This window comes from Lacerta agilis, chromosome 7 (assembly GCF_009819535.1).
Source record: "Lacerta agilis isolate rLacAgi1 chromosome 7, rLacAgi1.pri, whole genome shotgun sequence".
NCBI lineage: Eukaryota > Metazoa > Chordata > Lepidosauria > Squamata > Lacertidae > Lacerta > Lacerta agilis.
The window spans coordinates 68,656,771-68,677,348 of NC_046318.1; positions in this window are offsets into that span (position 1 = coordinate 68,656,771).

Here is a 20,578-nt window from a genome sequence, read left to right on the forward strand (position 1 = left end):
GGGTGATGATGATGATGCAGTTGCCAAACCTTTAGTCAAGAAATGGCATATATCTCTAATTGTTTGTAAGATAGCCTTTTTAAAGTGTGTATAGTGAGCTCTTGCAATGCAGTGGGCTAGAGATTCAAATAAATCAGTGCAGAAGGTTTTAAAGAAGTTGTTGCAAATATATTCAAGAAAGAAAATGAGCACATATTCCTCTGAGGAATTATCCCTGGAAGTACTGAAGAGATGCTCCAAAAATCATTTTCGGTATGCGATGAGCGACTAATGTTACAAGGAGAGTCTCGTAGTGCTTTGAACAGATTATTTTTAAAAATAAAAAAGGTGGTGGAAAATGAGACTCCTGAAATAAGATTAATTAGGGGAAATTTCCACTTCCCACTCAACACTCCAGCACAAAGCAGCATTTTGATGAGGGATATCAGTGTGTGTGTGTGTGTGTGTGTGTGTGTGTGTGTGTTTTCTTCAGAGAAACTCATCATCAGATTTAATTAGCTGGTGTTTGTTTGTTTATTTATTTATTTAAAAGAAGCCTTCGGATTCTTAGATGTGATATGATGGATAAGTATGCCCATCATAATGAGGCCTTTTCCCCCCATAGAAAACCCAAGGGAGAATAACATAATTACGACTGCCCTTCTGTCCACAGCTTTTACAGTGAGAACACTATGGAAACCATCGGAATCTGGAATGTTTTCCATATTGGTGTTGCAAAAACGATGTAGCTCAAGGGAGCTAATTATTTAAGTGCCACGGCTATCAGTGAGCAGATTATCAGTCTTTCATTGGTGGCCCCCGTTCTTTGGAATGTATCTCCTCAGTTCAGTCGGGCATGCTCACTCCTTTCCTGTTTCCAAGAGGCTGTTGAAAGTTATTCCTGTCCGCCAACCCTTTTGTGGATGAGGAAACAGTTTGTTTCAGCATGCCGTTGATGCCTTTCATTGTAATGGTATTATTCCGACTGAAGGTTTGGAATACGTTTTGCTTTTTATATATTTTATTATCTGTACCATAGCATTTTATTTTCTTACATTATTTTTGTGAGCTGCTTCAAGGATCCAAAGGCCAATCGATAGTAACTGGCAGAAACGCCGTACAGGTGGAATGTTTTTCCAGCATCACTGAGCAGCAGCACCGACATACCCTTTATGGCAGCAATGTTATCTGAAGTTGAAGTTGAGAAGCCACCATAATTTCTGCTGGAACATATAGTCCCCTTGTGCTGAGGTGAAGCAAATGAAATGGGACAATGGATTATTATTATTATTATTATAAAGAATAAAACAGTGATAATAATTTAATTTATATATAAATCAGAATTGGCAAGTGGCTTCAAAGCGACTTACGAGTATAAAACCAATTACAAACCTATAAATTTGGCTGACATTTGTCTGTCTTGGGAGAGTGCCCCTTAAGGGGTGAAGTCAAACTTTTGGAGAGTTATAGAGTCTGCTATGGCTCTAGAGACTGATGTGGGAGAGATGTGTTTTGTTGCACACATGTTTAAAATACAAAGAAAACCCAAAGTCTTTCAAAATATTAAAATATATACTAAAAGGTGCATTCAGACAAGTCCATTAAAAGAACAATGAAAACAGGAGGTTTAAGTCAGGAGACCAAGAGAATCCTTGTCTAAACAGGTGTATCTTTGAGCTAGCAGAATGGCTATATTGGTGGGGCCTGCCATATTTCAGCCAGGAGAGCATTCCACAACTCTGGGGCCACCAGTGAGAAGCCCATAATCACGCCCTTAGGTTAATTAAAATGGTTGTTGGGGTTTCTCAGTTGCAATAAGAAATTTCCAAGTTAGCATGAGAAAACCCAGCAGCAAATCCAGCCCAATAGCCTAGAACCAAAACCTTTGTCGTACCTCAGATGCAGAGGGTTAATACCTGATCCATCCAATAAAATATCCCTGGAAATTAAATTAGTGCCCCAAAATGAGGAATGCATTTCCTTTATTTCCCAGTGCACCCATGTCAGCTCTCAAAATGCATTTAGTGAGTATTCTAACTTAGTTTGACCTTCAGTAAAATGTGCATTCTGAAACACTTGTGATGTAAAAGGACTTTGAGTCAGAGGTAATGCTACAATGTCCAAGTCTAAAGTGTTCTTATGTGTCCCACTGGCAAGTGGGCCATCTGTGGAGCAGTCTTTTAAATGAATGTGTATTTGGTATTATCTTTGTACACTTTTCTGTTCCATCTCGTTATCAGCTTTTCAATGATAGGTTCCTAGGGGTTCAGCAGAAAAAATGTTGTCCCTTGACTTTCAACTCATGTCTTCTTGTTATCACCATGCAATACAAAATGATTTCTCTGGAGAACAAAGATGTGCCAGGCAACTAAGAAGCCTCTTACTAAGAGAAGAGAGTTTTCATGCAACAGTATTTGTTTCATATATGCAGAGAGGTGAGGAGAGACCTCAGTGCACTTCTCAAATGAATAGTATTATATTTCATAGTAACCAGCCTTATACTGAGTCAGGTTGTTGGTCATAGCAGCTCATACTTTTAGGTATTGCTTTGGAATACCTAATAGACCATTGTTATCTCGAGGAGGTTTTAGGTGGTATACAAAATGCTTCTCTCATTGCTAGAGAACCTCTCCCCTGACAGAGATCACCATATAAGGTGACCAGAGCAGTTTCTGTGTCAAAGCCAGGCTGATTCCAATTGAAATGGATCTAGAAAATCAGTCTCCTCCAAGAGTGCCTGAATCTGGTCAGCCACCACCTGCTCAAGAACCTTGCCCCCCAAAGGGAGGTTGGCAACTGGCTGGTAATTACTTAGGTTCTCAGAATCTAGGGATGGTTTCTTAAGAAGCGGCCTTATCACTGTCTTCTTCAAACAGGAAGGAACCACCTCTCTCATAAAGAGGCATTGACCACCTCCCAGACCCAGACAGCTGTTTTGTATTTTATCAGCCAAGAGGGGCAAGGGTCCAGAGCTCAGGTAGCTGCCCAAATTGATCCAAGCACTTTATCCACATCCTCAAGCTGCATAACTGAAAATCATCCAACAAAACAGAATTAAGCAGTGCTCTGGACACCTCCTGAGATGCTCTGTAGCTTCTGGGCCAACCTCAAGGGCAGTCCCACATAGAGCACATTGCAGTAATCCAACATGGAGATTACCAGCCAATGGATATCAATGACCCTATGGCCCATCTGGCTAGTCTACACTGATTGGAAGCAGCTGTCCATAATTTCAGACAATCACTTCCTAGATCCCAGGGACTGATCCTGGAACTTTTGTGTGCAAAGGGTGTGCAAAATGATAAATGTGTAGCTATTAAATCTTAAAGGGTGGTAAAACCAAGAAGAGTAGCTGTCCAGGGATTGTCAATTTCTCAGAGAAGAAAATTTAATATTTCCCTCTTTGCTGTTTGTTGTGTTGTTCATGGAGAAAACCCAGATGGTGCAAAAGACTTGGACCCCTACTTGAACAGCATTAAAAGATCTTCCTAGCATTCGAAATGTTAATTGGAGCTTGGTGGCCAAAGACAAGGGTTCCATAAGAATGCATTAGGTATTGCTGCACTACCGCAGCTTAAAATACACACCATTTTCTCTGCTTCTTTGCAGACACATTTGGCTTTACCTGCTTCTTTCATTCATGCACACCACTAAAGAAGAAGAAGAGTTTGAATTTAATATCCCGCTTTATCACTAGGAGTCTCAAAGCGGCTAACAATCTCCTTTCCCTTCCTCCCCCACAACAAACACTCTGTGAGGTGAGTGAGGCTGAGAGTCTTCAGAGAAGTGTGACTAACCCAAGGTCACCCAGCAGCTGCATGTGGAGGAGCGGAGACGTGAACCCGGTTCACCGCTCTTAACCACTACACCACACTGGCTCTCAAATACATCCTTTGTAAGGAAGAAATGGCAGAAATAGGTGACTGGTTTAGTTCACTAACTTTAGCCTGGTGAAAATAGCAGATAGCAGTCCCAAGTCTGAGATTGACACTTGTTGCCTAGGGAACCAAGTAATGTAGGACTCTCCGGCCTTGTATGAGGAGCTAGACAAGCTGGCATCTGAAAAGGAAAATAAATTCGTCTTGAGCTTTGAAATTCCCACAGACCAAAAATACTTCAGAGGTAACACTGTATTTTGAAGCCAACCCATGAACTTAAAAAAAGGACCCATGTTGAGTCTGTTCAATTTTTCAGTGAGTACTTCATATTCTTCTAATATTACCTTGGATGAAATTGGACTCTCATGTAAAATACATGAAAGGTTCTTGTGTGGTTCAACCATGTTGTATTTTTAGGACATCAGTTCTGACCTTTCCTTTCCTTCAGTATCCTTTCCCTTATGGGAAAAAGTAGACGGTGGGAAAATATCCCCAAACACCAGAGGACAGTCTTCAAGGATGCACTTGCTACCTTTATATCTGTGGGGAATTTGTTCAGATGGAAGAGACAAGAAAGAGACTTTATTGAGTGACTGTACCTTTTGGAATAAAATTTAAAACTTAGGGGGGAAGAAAAAACTTTAGGAGACTGTTCTGTTATAACAATGAAGAGGGCTAATTTGAATCCACAATTTATTTATTTTTTAAAAAGTCATTAAAAAATGTCAATATGTAGCCAAGAGATATAAAGCCATGTAAAAGGGGGACATCACCTTCTTGAAAATTAAATGCCCTTGAGTTATTGAGAGGAAATGAAACAGAAGGCCTTAACCCATAAGGTCTATGTAGATCACCAGTTTTTTTTTTTTTTAAAAAAAAACACAAATAAAATAAAATGGATAACCTAAATGAACAAAGATGATATGGAGGGTCGCCATCAGCACTCAGGAGCCTGGGAAACTGCTATGGTTCCTGAGCAGGGACCACTCCTGATGTCTGCCCCGCACCTTTCTTTTAAAACCAAAGTTGCAGTTTGGTGGCCTGACCAGTGTTGGATGGCCCAAGTCCAGCCAACAGTTTAATTTCTCACAATGCTCCCCATTGTTCTGGGTCATTGTGGGGAATTAAAATGGCAGCTTAACTTTCCTTCCTGGCACTGCGTAGAATACTAATACTGCAGCCACCGCCAGCCAATTAAAAAAAGGTGCTGCTCTCCCACTGTGATGCTATTACACCCAAAAGTTTTTCGTGATCACCTAGCTCTCTATTTTTATCCACAGCTACATCTGCACCACTGTGATTCTTTGATGCTAAAATGTTTGTGACTCTTTTAAAAAAGGAAATAAAAAATGGGTCACACACACTTTGGCCTCTCAGAAGTTGATCACAGGTCAGTACCCTGGTATAAACTATGTAATATGTAGTTTTGCCCTAAGATGATGTGCTTTTGGGATTCCAGACAAATAAAATGCAAAAAAAATCAAATAAAAAAACATCAGGTGTTGTGATTCTCTAGTGGTTTGGCTTCATTCCTAGAGGCACACTCCATTGTCTTCTGAGACAGATAATAATAATAATAATAATAATAATAATAATAATAATAATAATATTTATTATTTGTACCCCGCCCATCTGGCTAGATTTCCCCAGCCACTCTGGGCGGCTTCAAACAAAAATCAGATACAAAAATATTACAATTAAAAACTTCCCTGAAAAGGGCTGCCTTCAGGTATTTTCTGAATGTCAGGTAGTTATTTATCTCCTTGACCTGTGATGGGAGGGCGTTCCACAGGGTGGGCGCCACTACCGAGAAGCCCCAACCAGGGGAATTAGGGTTGCCAGACCTCTAGGTCTGAGCTGAAGTCTCCAGGTTTGCCTGGCCCCTCCAGGCAGTGACAAAGGAAGCCACTTGGCCACCAGGAGCGGCAAATCCGGGGGCACCCGGGGGCAGGGTGTCGCTCCGTAGCACACATGTGCAGCCTCTTAGCGACTCTGTGCATGTGCACTAAGGAGCAGCGGTGGCAAACTGTGAGCAAGCCACGGAGCGAGGCTTTTTAAGCCTTGCTCCGCAGCTTGCTTGCAAACCTGCTCAGTGGTGCTTTGCTTTTTCCGGCTTGGGCGGAGGCAAGGGGCGGGCCAGGGAGGGGCCTGGCCCACCCCTTGCCTCTGCCCAAGCCAGAAAAAGCAAAGCACGCTCGCTGAGCAGGTTTGCGGGTAAGCCGTCGGTGCATGCTTTTTACAAGGCGGCAGGGCTCGGCTTGGGTGTCGTGGGGTGTGTGTGCCAAGTGTCACCCCCTCCAGGGTGGCATATGGGGCGGCCCAACCCCCAACGCACCCCCTTGCTCTGCCCCCTGTGGATGAGAGTGCCTTTAATAATAATGGTAAAAATATAATAAGATTGTGGTTGCAGCTTGCAAGCTTCAGAACATCAAGAGCTTGTTGCAAATTATAGTATAGACACTCCAGGGCATCTGCCATCCTCTTCTCTCCTCTCCCAATTAATCACAATCTCCAGTGTTTTCTCTGTGACTTCACCATGAGCTATGCCTAGGTCTCAACTTTGGGTCCTGAAATCTCAGGATTTGGGATGCTCCTCACCCAGCAAACTTAAGGGGAATGGTCGGAGAGTGAAGAGTTAGTCCTCTAGAATATCTGGGAATGGGCTTCAGTGAAAAATGGTTGCAGGTAGCACTGGCAAATCAGGAGGTGGGGTGGAGAGCTAATTTTCTGTGCCTCTTGGAGCAAACATTGCAAACTCTGTAACATTTGGGACTTTTAATGAGATGGAGTACAGTAATTAAATCCTGGGGAATTTCAAAGCTGTGCGGGATTTTCTATGGACTTTCTGGGAACAGAAGATCGAGAATAGAATTCTTCTAGTAGCTTCTCCACCTTGCTACTTGGATTTTTGCTGCTCTGTGCAACCTGACTACAACCATTATTAGAAAAGTGCATTTATTCATTCCAAACAGTATAAGTGATGAGGAGAAAACTACAAGCTTCACTACAAGATGTGACATGCCTGCTGCTTTGATAAAGGAATGCATATTAGGGAGGGATTCAGTGACTCCAAAACTAAGAGTTTCCTAGAGGGAAAATAAAGCTGTCCTGTCCACCTTATGTCTTTTAATCAGACGTAACTTGGTGAACTTTGCTAAACAATCTTCTCTAAGCCGGGCGTTCTCTTTCTAATTAAAACTAGTATCCCCAGGAGTTCACTGGAAGTCTTGTTAAGATTAAATTTTCAGCGGTTGTCTGTTTCTGTTGTCGACAGTGACTTAAAAAGTGTCAGGATGCTTACCACACTGGAGCAGCTATTTGAAGACGGATTTGCCAGAAACAGATGTAAGTAACAATCAATCATATCTGGTTCAGTGGCAGAATTTAATTAGCAGACAAAACAGAATTTTCCCTCAAATGAGTACAAATATTATTTGCATGTATGTCTCCCCCCCCACCCTTTGCATGCTCTAAAAGAGGAAAGTGAAAGAAGCGGACGTCATTATGGTGCATGATTGCTACCTTCTTCTTGGCAAGACACTTTGATTTATGTCCTAATTTTGTGTGTGTGTGTGTGTGTGTGTGTGTGTGTGTGTTTATACAGAGAGATGGTGTCTCCCCCACCTTTCCCTAGTCACATGTACTATAAAAAATAATAATCCTTCATGTCATCCTTTTTCTGTAAGCCTGAGTTTCTTTAACACGGGGTTTCAAACCTATGGGAGTTTCTTTTAAGAACAAGCAAACAGTGATTAAATTGCCACCTATTTACATAACAAAAGAGCTTTTTCAACATTTTATTTCATTGTATTTGACAAATACCAGTTAATTTATTAAAAACCCTTACGTGGTTTGCTTAAAAATAAAGTTGTCACTAAAAAAGTGAGTTGAATAAAAACCAACAACTAAATGTATACATTTTACACTAAGAATATTGATTAAAATGCACATCAACTTTACATGTCAGGCTAGGCTTAAACAGTTGAAGAATCAAACTATTTGCACCGTCCAAAAGTCCATGAGACTAGGTGGGCTGGAAATAAAATCAGTCATCACCAAGGAGAGTCCAAGTATGGCTCAGGCTTCTCTCTCCCTCTGATTGCCATCTACCCCACCTCCTGAAGCCTCATACAGAGAGGAAAGGGGCACTCTTCACCTGCAGCCCTCTTGTTTTTAAACCTTCTGGATAGCAAAAAGCTCATTTACCTAATATTTCCAGCTGTTCAGCAAGGATCCCAATCCAGCTCCCGAATTTGGCAAGACAGTAAAAGATAGTGTCCTTGCCACCCCAGCAACAGGGCAATTCCTTGTCACCTTGTGTCCAGATCAACCATTTCTAGCCAAAATTATATCACTCTTGCCAGGACAACCATGGGGCAGTTGGCCTTCAGAAGCAGCTTGGTATAAGCTATTTTGGGGCTTTCTCTGACATTTGGCCACTTGCCCTACAGTGGGATGGTAACGGCAGAGTCTTCACAACAGGCCAAAAGCATGGTTCTGTCTAGCATCTTCATATGGAATTAACAAACATTTGTATGAATAAGCTTCTTTCCTTTAGTCATTCCTAGCCATAAGTGTCCTTCTGTAGTCTTTTACTTTACATTTGTTTTCAAGCAGGAAATTCAGAAACCATCAGTGGCCAAACAAGCCGTCCACAGATGCTTATCCAAGTTTGGACAATGCTTTATTTTATGACAATTTTGCTTTTGAACTTGAGGCATATCTGAAGGATGTCTCCATGCAAGATGAATGCATCTTGACAGACCTTTATTTTTTTTTTTTATAAGAATTTATTGACATTTTTACTTATAACAACATACAACCTTAACCACACCTACATTTATACACATACAAAACAAATACAATTACACATCTAATACAAAAATTGCCATGATTTTTCTTCTTACTTAAACATTCTCAAAAAAAAAAAAAAAATTTCTTTTTCCAATCTTGACAGTTGACTTCCCCTGCCTTTTCACCTTCGAGTTTATATCCATAATCTACTTTTTAACCTCTTCCTTTAAAAAATTTAAACTTAATTATATATATAGAATAACACATTCGTCTTAATCTTCATCTTAATCTTAATCTTCTTAATCTATAAACTTAAACCACTTAAATTGACTTTATTTATACTACATCCTCATAAATCCTCACACATCGTCCTCATCAAATCTATCTCTTCTATCCTTTAAATTGCTGCTAATAACATAGAAACTTGAAATATCTCCTTTCATGTTCAAACAAATAATAAAACAAACTATTGTTGACAGTGTTCACCCTCCAATTTCAAAATGCCATAACAGATTGCTTTAGATTTTACTTAATACTTCACCCCACACCTCCTCTGTCCATTATTCTTTTCCTGATGGCATCAGCACTGAACTTCCATACAGCTTCCCTCTCCAAATGTCCACAGATCCAAGCACAGTCCAAAACTCTCCTTGCCACGAGCTCCGAGGTGTCCATCTCTTCCTCTCTCAGCTTCTCCAGTTCTTTGTAACATTCCTTTTCTTCTTGTAAATACCTTAATTCTCTGTCCCTGGCCCCCGAGCTCACACCTCGGGGACTGGATATAGCAAATCTTGACATCGCCTTGGGGCTGCCACCCCCAAAAAGCGAATTTCTTCTCCGAAGTAGCTCACTCATTTCTTCCCATCTTTCCATCCATCCTCTCAGCTCTTTGGCAAGACTTTCTTCCAAAGTATCAAAAGTTTTATAAGCCTCCTCTGTGGGCATTTGGTTCCATTTCAGACCCCCACACAAGACTTTGACTTTTCTATAAAGTAATTCCACATTCAGGGCAGTGAGCCTTTGTTCATCTGTTAGTCCAGAGTTCAATACCAGTTCAAGGACGAAACCCAACATACTGGCAGAGAAGGAGGAAGTGGGTATCATATTTCTTCTCCTGTCTCTTTGTTCATCGCCATTTTCCTAAGCTGGAGCGCAAACACCGCAACTTTAAATGGAGATATTTTCCACTAGTTGGCTTCCCCCGAAAAAAGTTTGCCAGTCTCATGTATCGATTTTAAATACTTTGTGACCAGTTCTGTGGCAGCAATCCCTTAAATTGGTTAATTTCTTAGGCTCGAAGGGAGGGAGGCAGGCTGCCCTTCTCCTTCCCCCCGGATCGTTCCAAAAACACGATTTCTGCCAAGATTATTTACTCACGACCACCGGGTTCCTTTAGCTCCATTCTTCACAGGTAGAACTTGGACGCTCACCGCGGGCTTTGCCGCCGCATTTACATCCCGGTTGGGGCATGTCCCCGTAAGCCCGGCTCCGTTGTCCCTTCACCCCCACTCCCCCTTTACAGGGGGGGCGAGGGAAGGGTTCGGAGCCTCCGCGGGCGCAGCCGGGGAGCCCAGGGTGCGGGACGCTCTTCCCGCACCCCAACCGGAGCCGCGCGCTGCGGTAGCGCGGCTCCTAACCCCCGGGATGGACAAGGCGCTTCGGACCCGAAGCAGCCTTCGACCACCCGGCGATGGCGTCGCCGCCGGAAGTCCCCGCATCTTGACAGACCTTTAGGGAAATTCAAAAGTATTAAGATGAAGCTGATGACATGTTAAAATATTGAAGTACAGGAACATAAACTTCTGTCCAAAGAGCGAACAATGTGTAGTCATGAAAAATGGATGTCTCACTTGACGTCCTTGAACAAGTCATTCGCTTTCAACCTCAGTTCCCCATCTGTAAAATGGAAGAAATGCTAATTATCTATGGAAATGAGACATGTGATGTATTCCATTAGTTCTCTGGAACTTGCTGAAAGCTCAGATATAAAATGTGGAAATTAATGGTTAGGGAAACACTGAGGAAATGTAATAAACTGCTGTGTGAATGCAGCCTAAGAAAAAGAGACTCTCAGAATGATGTAGGCAAAATATACACACTCTGGCTGGCTAGGAAAGCAGACCAGGCAGGTGCCAGGATGGTGTCATATGTGAGATCAGGTATAGGGCAGGCCAAGACATGGCAGGGCCAAAACGGGGGTTACATCCACAAAGACACATGTAAGCACAAATAATAACCTGACCCATGGGAAGTCCATAGGGAGGACCTGTCTCCTTTCTGCTCTGTTAGATGTGACAGCCATTTTGTGTTACACCACAGAACCAGAGGAACCATTTTGTGACTGGCACCCAAAATTCCAAATGTGCCCATTGGTTAAAGTCAATGTTGTGAGAAGCTCTCCGTTCTTTTTTTGTGCTATGGAAAAAAAAAAAGGATTACCGTACTAACAAATAATGCTGCAGTTCTCTGTATATATTGGACATAAAAACATCATTGACCAGATCAAGACATTTCACATGTCTTTGACCAAACGAATGTCTGAAATCCAAAGCCTAACTTTAACTTTGACAAGCTACAAGTTTTTCTCCTGTGGTTCCCTTTCTGTCTGGAACAATTAGTTTATTATGGCCTAGCAGCATGGTTCTTGAAAAGGTATAATTTGATGAAATTCAGAAACTCCTTGAATCAGATTCAGGAAAGCAATTTCTACTTTTATAAACCAATTAGTATTTAATAGTTTGTGGTCTCCATCTGACAGGAATCCCAGGTATTGGAAAACTTTGTACTACAAGGCAATTGCATCCATTTTATGTGAAAAGTATTTAATCAAATGTTTGCCTCTTACTCAAATGTATGTATAGGCATATATGTGTGAGAGTGTGTGGAACTAGCTGGGCTTGGACTGCTTTCCATTAAGCATTTTCAGGTTAATTAACTTTACATATATCCCATTTGCCCATGATAGTTATTCAATCTTGTTTTAGAGATAAGAAAATTCTGGCAAAGGCATTTAGAACATATCAAAAACCAACAATTCAATTCCTTTGAATATTTGTGTCTTATTAAATTATTTCTATACTGTTTTCCCCGTGGTTCAAAGCAGTCTACAACACACACATACAATTTCAAAATAATACCATAGTGCCATCAAAGAACCAATACAGTATCACAACCCCAGCAGTGATCGTGATACAGAGTCAGAGAGTGCTGAGCCTCTGGCTAAGGAGCCACATCAAGCACAGGCCTTTGAGCTTGCTGCTGGATATGGGGAGACCACGAGTCTGGGGCTAGCAGACCACCCAACCTTCCTCAGATTAAAACCGGGACATTTCTCACTCCCCACAACTGACACTCCTTGACCCCCCCCCCAATTTTTGCCTCAATCCCCTGCCTGCCCGCAGAACATATCTTGTCGGAATAAGGGAGAGTGCCGCTGCTGCGACACCAATTGGAGACAGCACTAACCTGAGAAAACCCCTTAATCCCTGTTTTGTTTTGTTTAATTTAAGTAGCAGCCATGGAGAGGCAACAGGATTCTCCCTTGAAACTGCAGCTGCCACTCGGGACAAGTGCCGGCTCATCCTCCTCACTGAACTTGGCGGAGGCAACACCGGCGGAGGATATAGGGACATTCTGGGATCAAATTAGACATCAGGGCGACTTTTGTAATCCTGAGACTGTCCCTGCAAAATCAGGACCTTGGAGGGTATGAGACAGGAGCCTATAGAGCACTCACCCATGGCACCAGGGCCTATAGACCCAGAGCTAGGACCCCCACAAGTGCCTTTTCCCAAGTCTGAGGAACCTGAGGCAGGGAGCACATCAGGCAGGATGCCATTGGTTGTAAGGAAGGTAGAGTGTTATTGTGCTCATGTCCAGCAGGCTTTCCACAGAAAGCTGGTTGGCCACTGTGACAACAGGATTCCAAACCACATGGGCCATTGGCCTCATCCAGCAAGCTCTTCTTATGTTCTTGTGTCTTATGTTTTATTTAGCACTTAATGCAAAAAAACAGACTTATCAGAAATTTACAAAGTGTAAAATACCACTTGTGCAAACAGAAGGAGCTTGCCATAATTAAAACACAGAATAAAACAATCCTGTTTAAAAGAATACAGCCATTAAGAGGAGAAACTTGGGTTGGAATAGATGACACTTATGGTCCTTTCCAACAGTGGGGGATCTTGGGGTCTCAAATTTCAGTAGCACCCTGTGCGGCATCAAAATTCAGCCCCCAATTTGTGGCGTCCCTGGCGGCGTCCCTGAGGCTCTATGCCTAGTGCAACCAAACCAGTCACACTCCCCTAAATCCACCTCTGCTTCTAGCTCTGCAATTCTGTGAAACTGGTGCATCATTGCAAATCCTCATGTTACTTCAAACCTGGTGGCATGCCTATGCAAAAATCAAGGTGTGTGCATCACGGCTAATACATTTATGAGCAAGCAGGCTGCAGGAGGCACAACAAAGACTTACCTGATTATTATGCCGCAGTCAGTACAGGAGCAGAAGCATGGGCTGCTTGCTTCCTGAGCCATAATATCATTGAGTTGAGAAGTTCAAGGTACCTTCGGGTCTTTTTCTTCCATTTTCTGCTAGACTACAGTGGTGGTAATGGAGGGTGCAGACACAGCCATAAGGCTGACCCCCCCCCCTTTTTTCTTCCCACAGAGCAATACCTGTAAAGGAAAGCACATTGCAAAAATGTCTGAAAGCAAAACCTATGCTCCCGCCTTTTCCTTTTTGCCTGCTGCTAGCAGAAATTATCTTCCAGCTGTAAAGTTTTACTGTTTATGTGAGTTGGTAATTTTGATTCACATGCGATTGATTGGCTTTAATTAAAGAAAATGGAAAGAAAGTGATTTCCCTCTCTAAAGCATTTTTTAAAATAAATAAGTAAATAAGTAAATAAATAAGATTGCAGTTGAAGCAGAAGTCTGCAAAGGGTGTGGGCAGGGAAGAAAGTCCTTCACATTTCATGGAATTTGATCCACACTCCAAAGTATCTGTCAGTACAGCTCTACATATGTTTGCTCAGACGTAAGCCCCAGTTAGTTCAATAGGAGTTTCTCCCAAGCAAAGGAGCAATCCTATGCACAAGGAGTGATTTAATCCTCAAAATGACTTGCAAACAAGTCACAGCAAGCTGCCGTCAATTCTGCCACTTCCTTTGGGCCAGACTGTAAAACGTTCCTTACTACCTGGAAAAGTTCTGCCAGACAGCACAATGTGGATGCATTAGAGGCCTTCATGGCCACTAGGTAGACTCGATGAGGAGCCCTCACCAGTGTTTTATTGAATTCTACTGGAGTTTTCTTCCACTCACGTTTCAGCCATCTCAGCTTGTTCTCTTGCTCTAAGTCAGTGGTGGCGAACCTATGGCACGCGTGCCAGAGGCGGCACTCGGAGCCCTCTCTGTGGGCACGCGTGCTGTCGCCCCAGCACTGAGTGAAATGGCGATCCCAGCCCCTGCGCTATCTTGAAACGGAGCTGGAGGAGGCTGCTGAAGGAGCACTTGCGCCCGTGCACACTGCAAAAGTGTGTGTGTGTTTGTGTGCAGGGGACCGTCAGCCGGAAGAGAAGCGTCTGACAAGGACGGGCAGTTGAGATTTTGTGCTGCGCATAACATGAGGGAATGCGAGAGGGTGGCTCTCTGTATGTGTGCGTGTGAGAGGGAAGAAGGGAGTGTGCGAGCCCATGTGTTCAAAGTGGCGGTATGGAGGAGGGTGCCGGAGTTCCCAAGTCCCTTTCTTATTTTATTTTTATTTTTTATAGATTTTTATTGGACTGGGGGGGGGGCAGCTGCCCCTCCCTTGGCTATGCCCATGCAGCCAGCCCCTTATTCGAGCAGCTTGGATAACGAACGGAAGCTTGCACACCCGTAACTTATTTTGGGGTGCAAATCCCAGCTCCCGATTTCTCTGCCGCGGGAGCGTCATGTGTCAGAGCCAGTTTGCAAACCACAAAACGACGCACATTCCAAGCGCTCCTGGAGGCTCAAAACTTCCTCCGGAGCGCCACGGGAGTGCGCGCGCGCAGGATCCCTCCTGCAATCTCTGCTCTAAGGACCTGAGATCTAAAGACCCTTGAGCTACACGGCGTTGGATCCTCCTTGCTCTTCTCTGCCAACGATCAGGAACAGCCCGGTCCCGTGCAGGTCTACTCGGGAGAAAACCCCACGGGGAGCTTCCCTGCCTTAAATAACTGGCGTTCCCTTTTTTACTAGCCGGGAGGCGCTTGTGCCTTGTGAGATAGATACGGCCGGGTAAAGGACAGAAAGAAAGCATAACTGATCATGGTGGGTGGGGATTTCTTAAGCCCACTCCCACCTCGGCGGCACCCACCCCGTGAAAATACAGGGATACACGTGGGTCTCTCTCTTCCCGTACCTGACACTACGATTGCCTCAGATCTGCCTAGCAGAGCCTCTTCCCGAGAGGGCATCCGTACATCACCAGGCATGGCGTCGGAGTTCAACAACGGGGGACCCACCGCTACCCACGTCCCTAAGTCCCTTTCTTAAAATGATTGTGTTGTCGCTGCTGCTGCTGCTGTGTGCCTGCCTGTCAGCTACTCTCTGTGCACGTGCGTGGCAATCTCCCCCCATTATCTTAATCAGGAGTCCCCCCAAACAGGAAGTGTGTTATACCCAGAAAAATACAGTAAATTGCGGTGTTGGCACTTTGCAATAAATAAGTGGGTTTTGCATTGCAGTTCGGGCACTCGGTCTCTAAAAGGTTCGCCACCACTGCTCTAAGTTCTGGAGTACGCAAGAGGGCCAAACAGGCTCCACAAAGTGGGAGAGTCAATGGCCCAAGCCATTTGGATGTTCCAGTGGTCAGCCAGGGCTTTGACCGGAGTGGTAGTCATATCAGCTGGAAAATCCCCCAGAGCCACCCGAAAACCCTTTGGAACCAATGAGTGTTTTATGCCCAATTGCCAGGTCATGTGACTACAGTAGAAACAACAACAGACAGTCACGGTATCTGTACCTCAGATAAAATACAAAACCATGTATATCTCTGGATAGAATTGTATTAATTGTGGAACTAAACTGACAATATCATAATACAAAAAGTATACATAGATATTTCCTCAGAGGCAAAGCCTATATATGCTTTAAAACATCAAAGTGCTGATTCAAAGTGCAATATACAAAGTGCAATATAATGTTAAAGATGGTTATGCAAAAGTCTATAAGACAAATGGGTCTATCTTCCCAATGTTGGAGAAGGTTATACAAAGTCATTCAGACGTGTGGGTATGTCCTCCCTACTGGTGGCCAGCTTCAAATCTTCCCGTTTCACCAGCAGTTTCATCAAAGTCTGGATTTTATCTTTGATAACAACAGTACAAACCATCAACTTTACTAGAGATATGAGTTCAATCATACAATAAAAAGGCTTAATAAAGATTCATGTACTCACCATCAAATCAGAACTAGGATATTAAACATAGCTAAGCTATTTAAAGTGACTCAGACTCCCATCATTCCAATATAGCTAATGCGGACTCAAACTTTCTCCAGGTTAAATACTTACAGGCAGGCTAACATTTAAAGGAACAGATTACTATTGTTACTATGCGGTTTTGTATTTTATCTGAGGTCATGTGACTAGGCTGAACAGGCTTAGGATCCAGCCAAAATATTCCCACACTAGTCTGGTGTCTGCCACACACCCAGAATACCATCGATTCAGCCAACATTGTCTCAGAGGGCTGAGCCAGGATCAGCAAACTTCACAAGCATATCTTTGGCTGAGCCACATTTGGTGCCGGAGATTAGCAGAATCCTAAACTGCTCATCTCGGTGGATATTGCCATAGGAATTCCCCCTAAATTTGCAACCTTGGTCAAACAAACCAGCACTGCACAAGAAAAATGGCTGTCAGATTGGCTGCCAAACTCCTAATCAGTGTCTAAGAAAATCATAGTTCTAGTTATAGGTAGGTAGCCATGTTGGTCTGCCGTAGTCGAAACAAAATAATAATAATAATAATAATAATAATAATAATAATAATAATAAATCCTTCCAGTAGCACCTTAGAGACCAACTAAGTTTGTTCTTGGTATGAGCTTTCGTGTGCATGCACACTTCTTCAGATACAAGAACAAACCAAGAACAAACTCCTACCAAGAACAAACTTAGTTGGTCTCTAAGGTGCTACTGGAATAATATTATATATATATATATATATTGTTAAGAAAATCATGTGAATATTATTAATCACACATGAAGTGAGAACTTTTGAGATGGGTTTTTTAAAGGTTTTCTTCTTCTCTCCATTTCTTTCATGAAATTTACAGCACAGTAACTCATTATAATCTGCATGCTGAGCATGCTTTCGTAGAACGCTAATGTCATCAGATCACAGCAGACTCCTACCTGTATAATTATTGTGATCATAATTATCGTCACCATCGTAAGTCTTAGAGGAGGAAATTTCAAGCCATGCCCTCCACTGCTTTGCTTAAAACATATATATATATATATATATATATATATATATATATGGTGCTGCAAACTGCTGGAACTCAGTCCTCTGCTCACATACCGCTGAGATCCAGTGCCGGATTACCAAATAGACAGAATAATATTCATTTGTTCTTGAAAGAAAATTTCAATCAAGCTTTCTTAGTTCAATGTTATGCGCACAAGAAACCTCATGAAACTTGTCTTGAGTTCCCGCCAACTCCAGATAATTTGTGAGCGGGGCCTTGAGATAATCGGCTGCCCAGGAGCATCCACGGGGTTTAATTTGGCACTGCTGAGATCCCCTGCATCAACATGTCACTAGCCTAAGGAATTCAGGGCCACAGGATGTAGTGATAACCACTTACCTGATGCTTTTAAAAGAAGGAAAGGACAAATTCGTGGAGTGTAGATTAGCCATGATGCAACAGCTGTTAGCCATGCTAACTAAATGGAAGCTCTGTATATAGAGGTAATATAATACCAGATGGTGGGGGAAAGCTAAAGGGACAGGCCATAGCTTTCATGTCCTGCTAGTGAGTGCCCAGATGCATCTGGTGAGTCAGTATTGGGAGCAGAATGCCAGTGTAGATGGACTGTGTTCTAATCCAACAAGTTATATTCTGTAATTGTGTCATTCTTTCCTCACCTAAATTAACAAGGCTAACAAATGTCCAGCATTTGTTCTAGTACTGGAAGCTTGAATTAAAGTCAGTGGTGGTTTTGCACATAAAATTGGAAACAATTTGAATCAAATTACGCACACACACACACACACACATATGCATCGGGGGCTGTAAATTTCTGTTTCAAATCTGCTGTTGTCACATTTCATAGTGACCAAGAAACAATGAGTGATGTCAGCTGTAAATGGGAAAATCTGTCATTCCTATAAATCCTTTAATTCAAGCTTGATGGCTAAAAATCTCTTACGATTTCTATTCCGCTCTCCTCTTTTGAGGCAAGCCAACAAAGGGGGGGGGGGAGTACGTCTGCTCCTTACAAGATTGCATATTTCATGAGCAACTGAAATAATACTGCTTTGAGACTTCGATTACATTTAGATTCAATAAATTAATTGAGTTCACAGTATACAAAAGAGAAGTACACATTTTCATTAGCATTTAGACATATATGTGTACGTGAATGTCTTGCCTATTGCATTCTCACCCCCCTCCCCAAATTTAATTCTCTTTCTGAATTAATTGCTTGCATTCCAGCCATCTTATGGGAATCAAGAGAGATAAGTTTTCATTAGCTGAACAGCACATTGCTTGTAATTGACTTTTCTTTTACTTTGATGATGTCCTGAACAAATTTACTATACATGACATCTATCATGCTTACAAAACATAAAGAGGCTGTAATGCAGCAGACAAAATAAAATATTTATAGCCTGTACTAGGGGAAGGGGGGCAAAACACCCTTGGATGATTGTTTTCTATTTAGACATTGTGGTGGGACACTAAGCGAACAAGAGGGAGTGCCGGCGATCCTTCTATGGCTGCAATTCTGCTCATTTAACTAAAAGAACACTGCCTATAAGGACCCCTTTGGCTCCACCATCCCTCTGGGTTCTATAAGAACATAATTTTTTTAGGACATGGTGCATGGGGTGGGGGGAGGGAGAAGATGGAGGAAAGCCCCATTGTGCAAGTAGAAGTCTTTGCACAAGGCTTTCATTGATGGGGCTCCTTGAGTGAATCCAAACCCCTGTTTTTATTTACAGTGGTACCTTGGTTCTCAAACGCCTTGGTACTCAAACAACTTGGAACCCAAGCACTGCAAACCTGCAAGTAAGTTTTCCAGTTTGCGAACTTTTTCAGAAGCCAAACGTGCTCCATGTTAAATTGGTGTTTAGGGGGTTGTTTTTAAAAGTCTGGAACGGATTAATCCATTTTGCATTACTTTCTATGGGAAAGCGCACCTTGGTTTTGGAATGCTTTGGTTTTGCAACGGACTTCCAGAATGGATTAAGTTTGAGAACCAAGGTACCACTGTATTACATCTACACCCCACTTTTCCTCCAAGTGGCTCATTGTGGCATACACAGCTCTCCCTCAGTGTCTGGGCTGAACAATGGGGGTGGAGATGTTCCTTCAGGTTTACAGGTCTGAAGCCATTTAGGACTTTAAAGGTCAACTGGGAAATGATATATAATGAAATGAAAAGGATGTTCAAAATATCTTTTGTATAATAAGAATAAGAATAAGAATAACCAGAAGCTTTTCTTTTGGGAATTATAGGGACAGAACTACCTAAAATGTATAGAAACTTATTCATGTATGCTACTATAGCGGCAAGAATGTTACTCGCTCAAAAATGGAAAGAAGCAGAAGTCCCAGCAAAGGAAGAATGGATACAAAAACTTATGAAATATGCAGAAATGGCAAAACTTTCCAGAAGAATAAGAAATCAAGATAACAAACTTTTTATAAAAGAATGGAAATGGTTTATTGAATATTTACAGATAAATTGTAAACAGATAAGATCATTGGCAGGATTATTGTAATAACCTGCAGTTTTATAAGAGTGTATAATTAAAGTAGATGAATAAATGAACAAATTAAGTTAATTTGGTTATGTAGAGGATATTAAAAACAAATTTCAGGAACCACAGAAAGAGGGGGGGAGAAAGTCAAGTTTTGAAATATTAAAATGATTGTAAAATTAGTGAGATGTATAAAACTATTGAAATGTATAAACTTGAAAAGTATAAATATTTTTTTTTGGGGGGGGGGTGAAACTGACACTAAAATAAATAAATAAAGGTCAACACCAACACTTTGAATTGTGTTCATAAACATGCTGGGGGCCAATATAGATCTCTCAGGACTGGTGTTATATGGCCCAATGGGTGCTCCCAGTCACCAGACTAGCAGCCGCATTCAGGATTAATTGTAGTTTCCAAGTCACCTTCAAAGGTAACCCCACAGAGAGCACATTGCTGTAGTCTAGTAGCTGAAGATAGTGATGCGGGTGGTGTTGTGGTCTGAACCACAGCCTAAGGTTTGCCAATCAGAAGGTTGGTGGTTCGAATCCCCATGATGGGGTGAGCTGCCGTTGCTGTCAACCTAGCAGTTCAAAAGCATGTCAAAGTGCAAGTAGATAAATAGGTACCGCTCTGGCGGGAAAGTAAACAGCATTTCCGTGCACTGCTCTGGTTTGCCAGAAGTGGCTTAGTCATGCTGGCCACATGAACTGGAAGCTGTATGCCGGCTCCTTCAGTCTATAGAGCGAGATGAGCACCACAACCCCAGAGTCGTCCGGTCAGGGGTCCCTTTACCTTTACCTAAGCTGAAGATAACCAGAGCATGTGCCACTCAGGCAAGACAGTGGGCAGGCAGGTAGGGTCTCAATTATATTTCAAGACAATATATTTAGGGATTTATATAGCATGCTTCCTAGACAAAGTATGACTACTACTAGTGCTAGTCAAAGTATGACTATTCTATA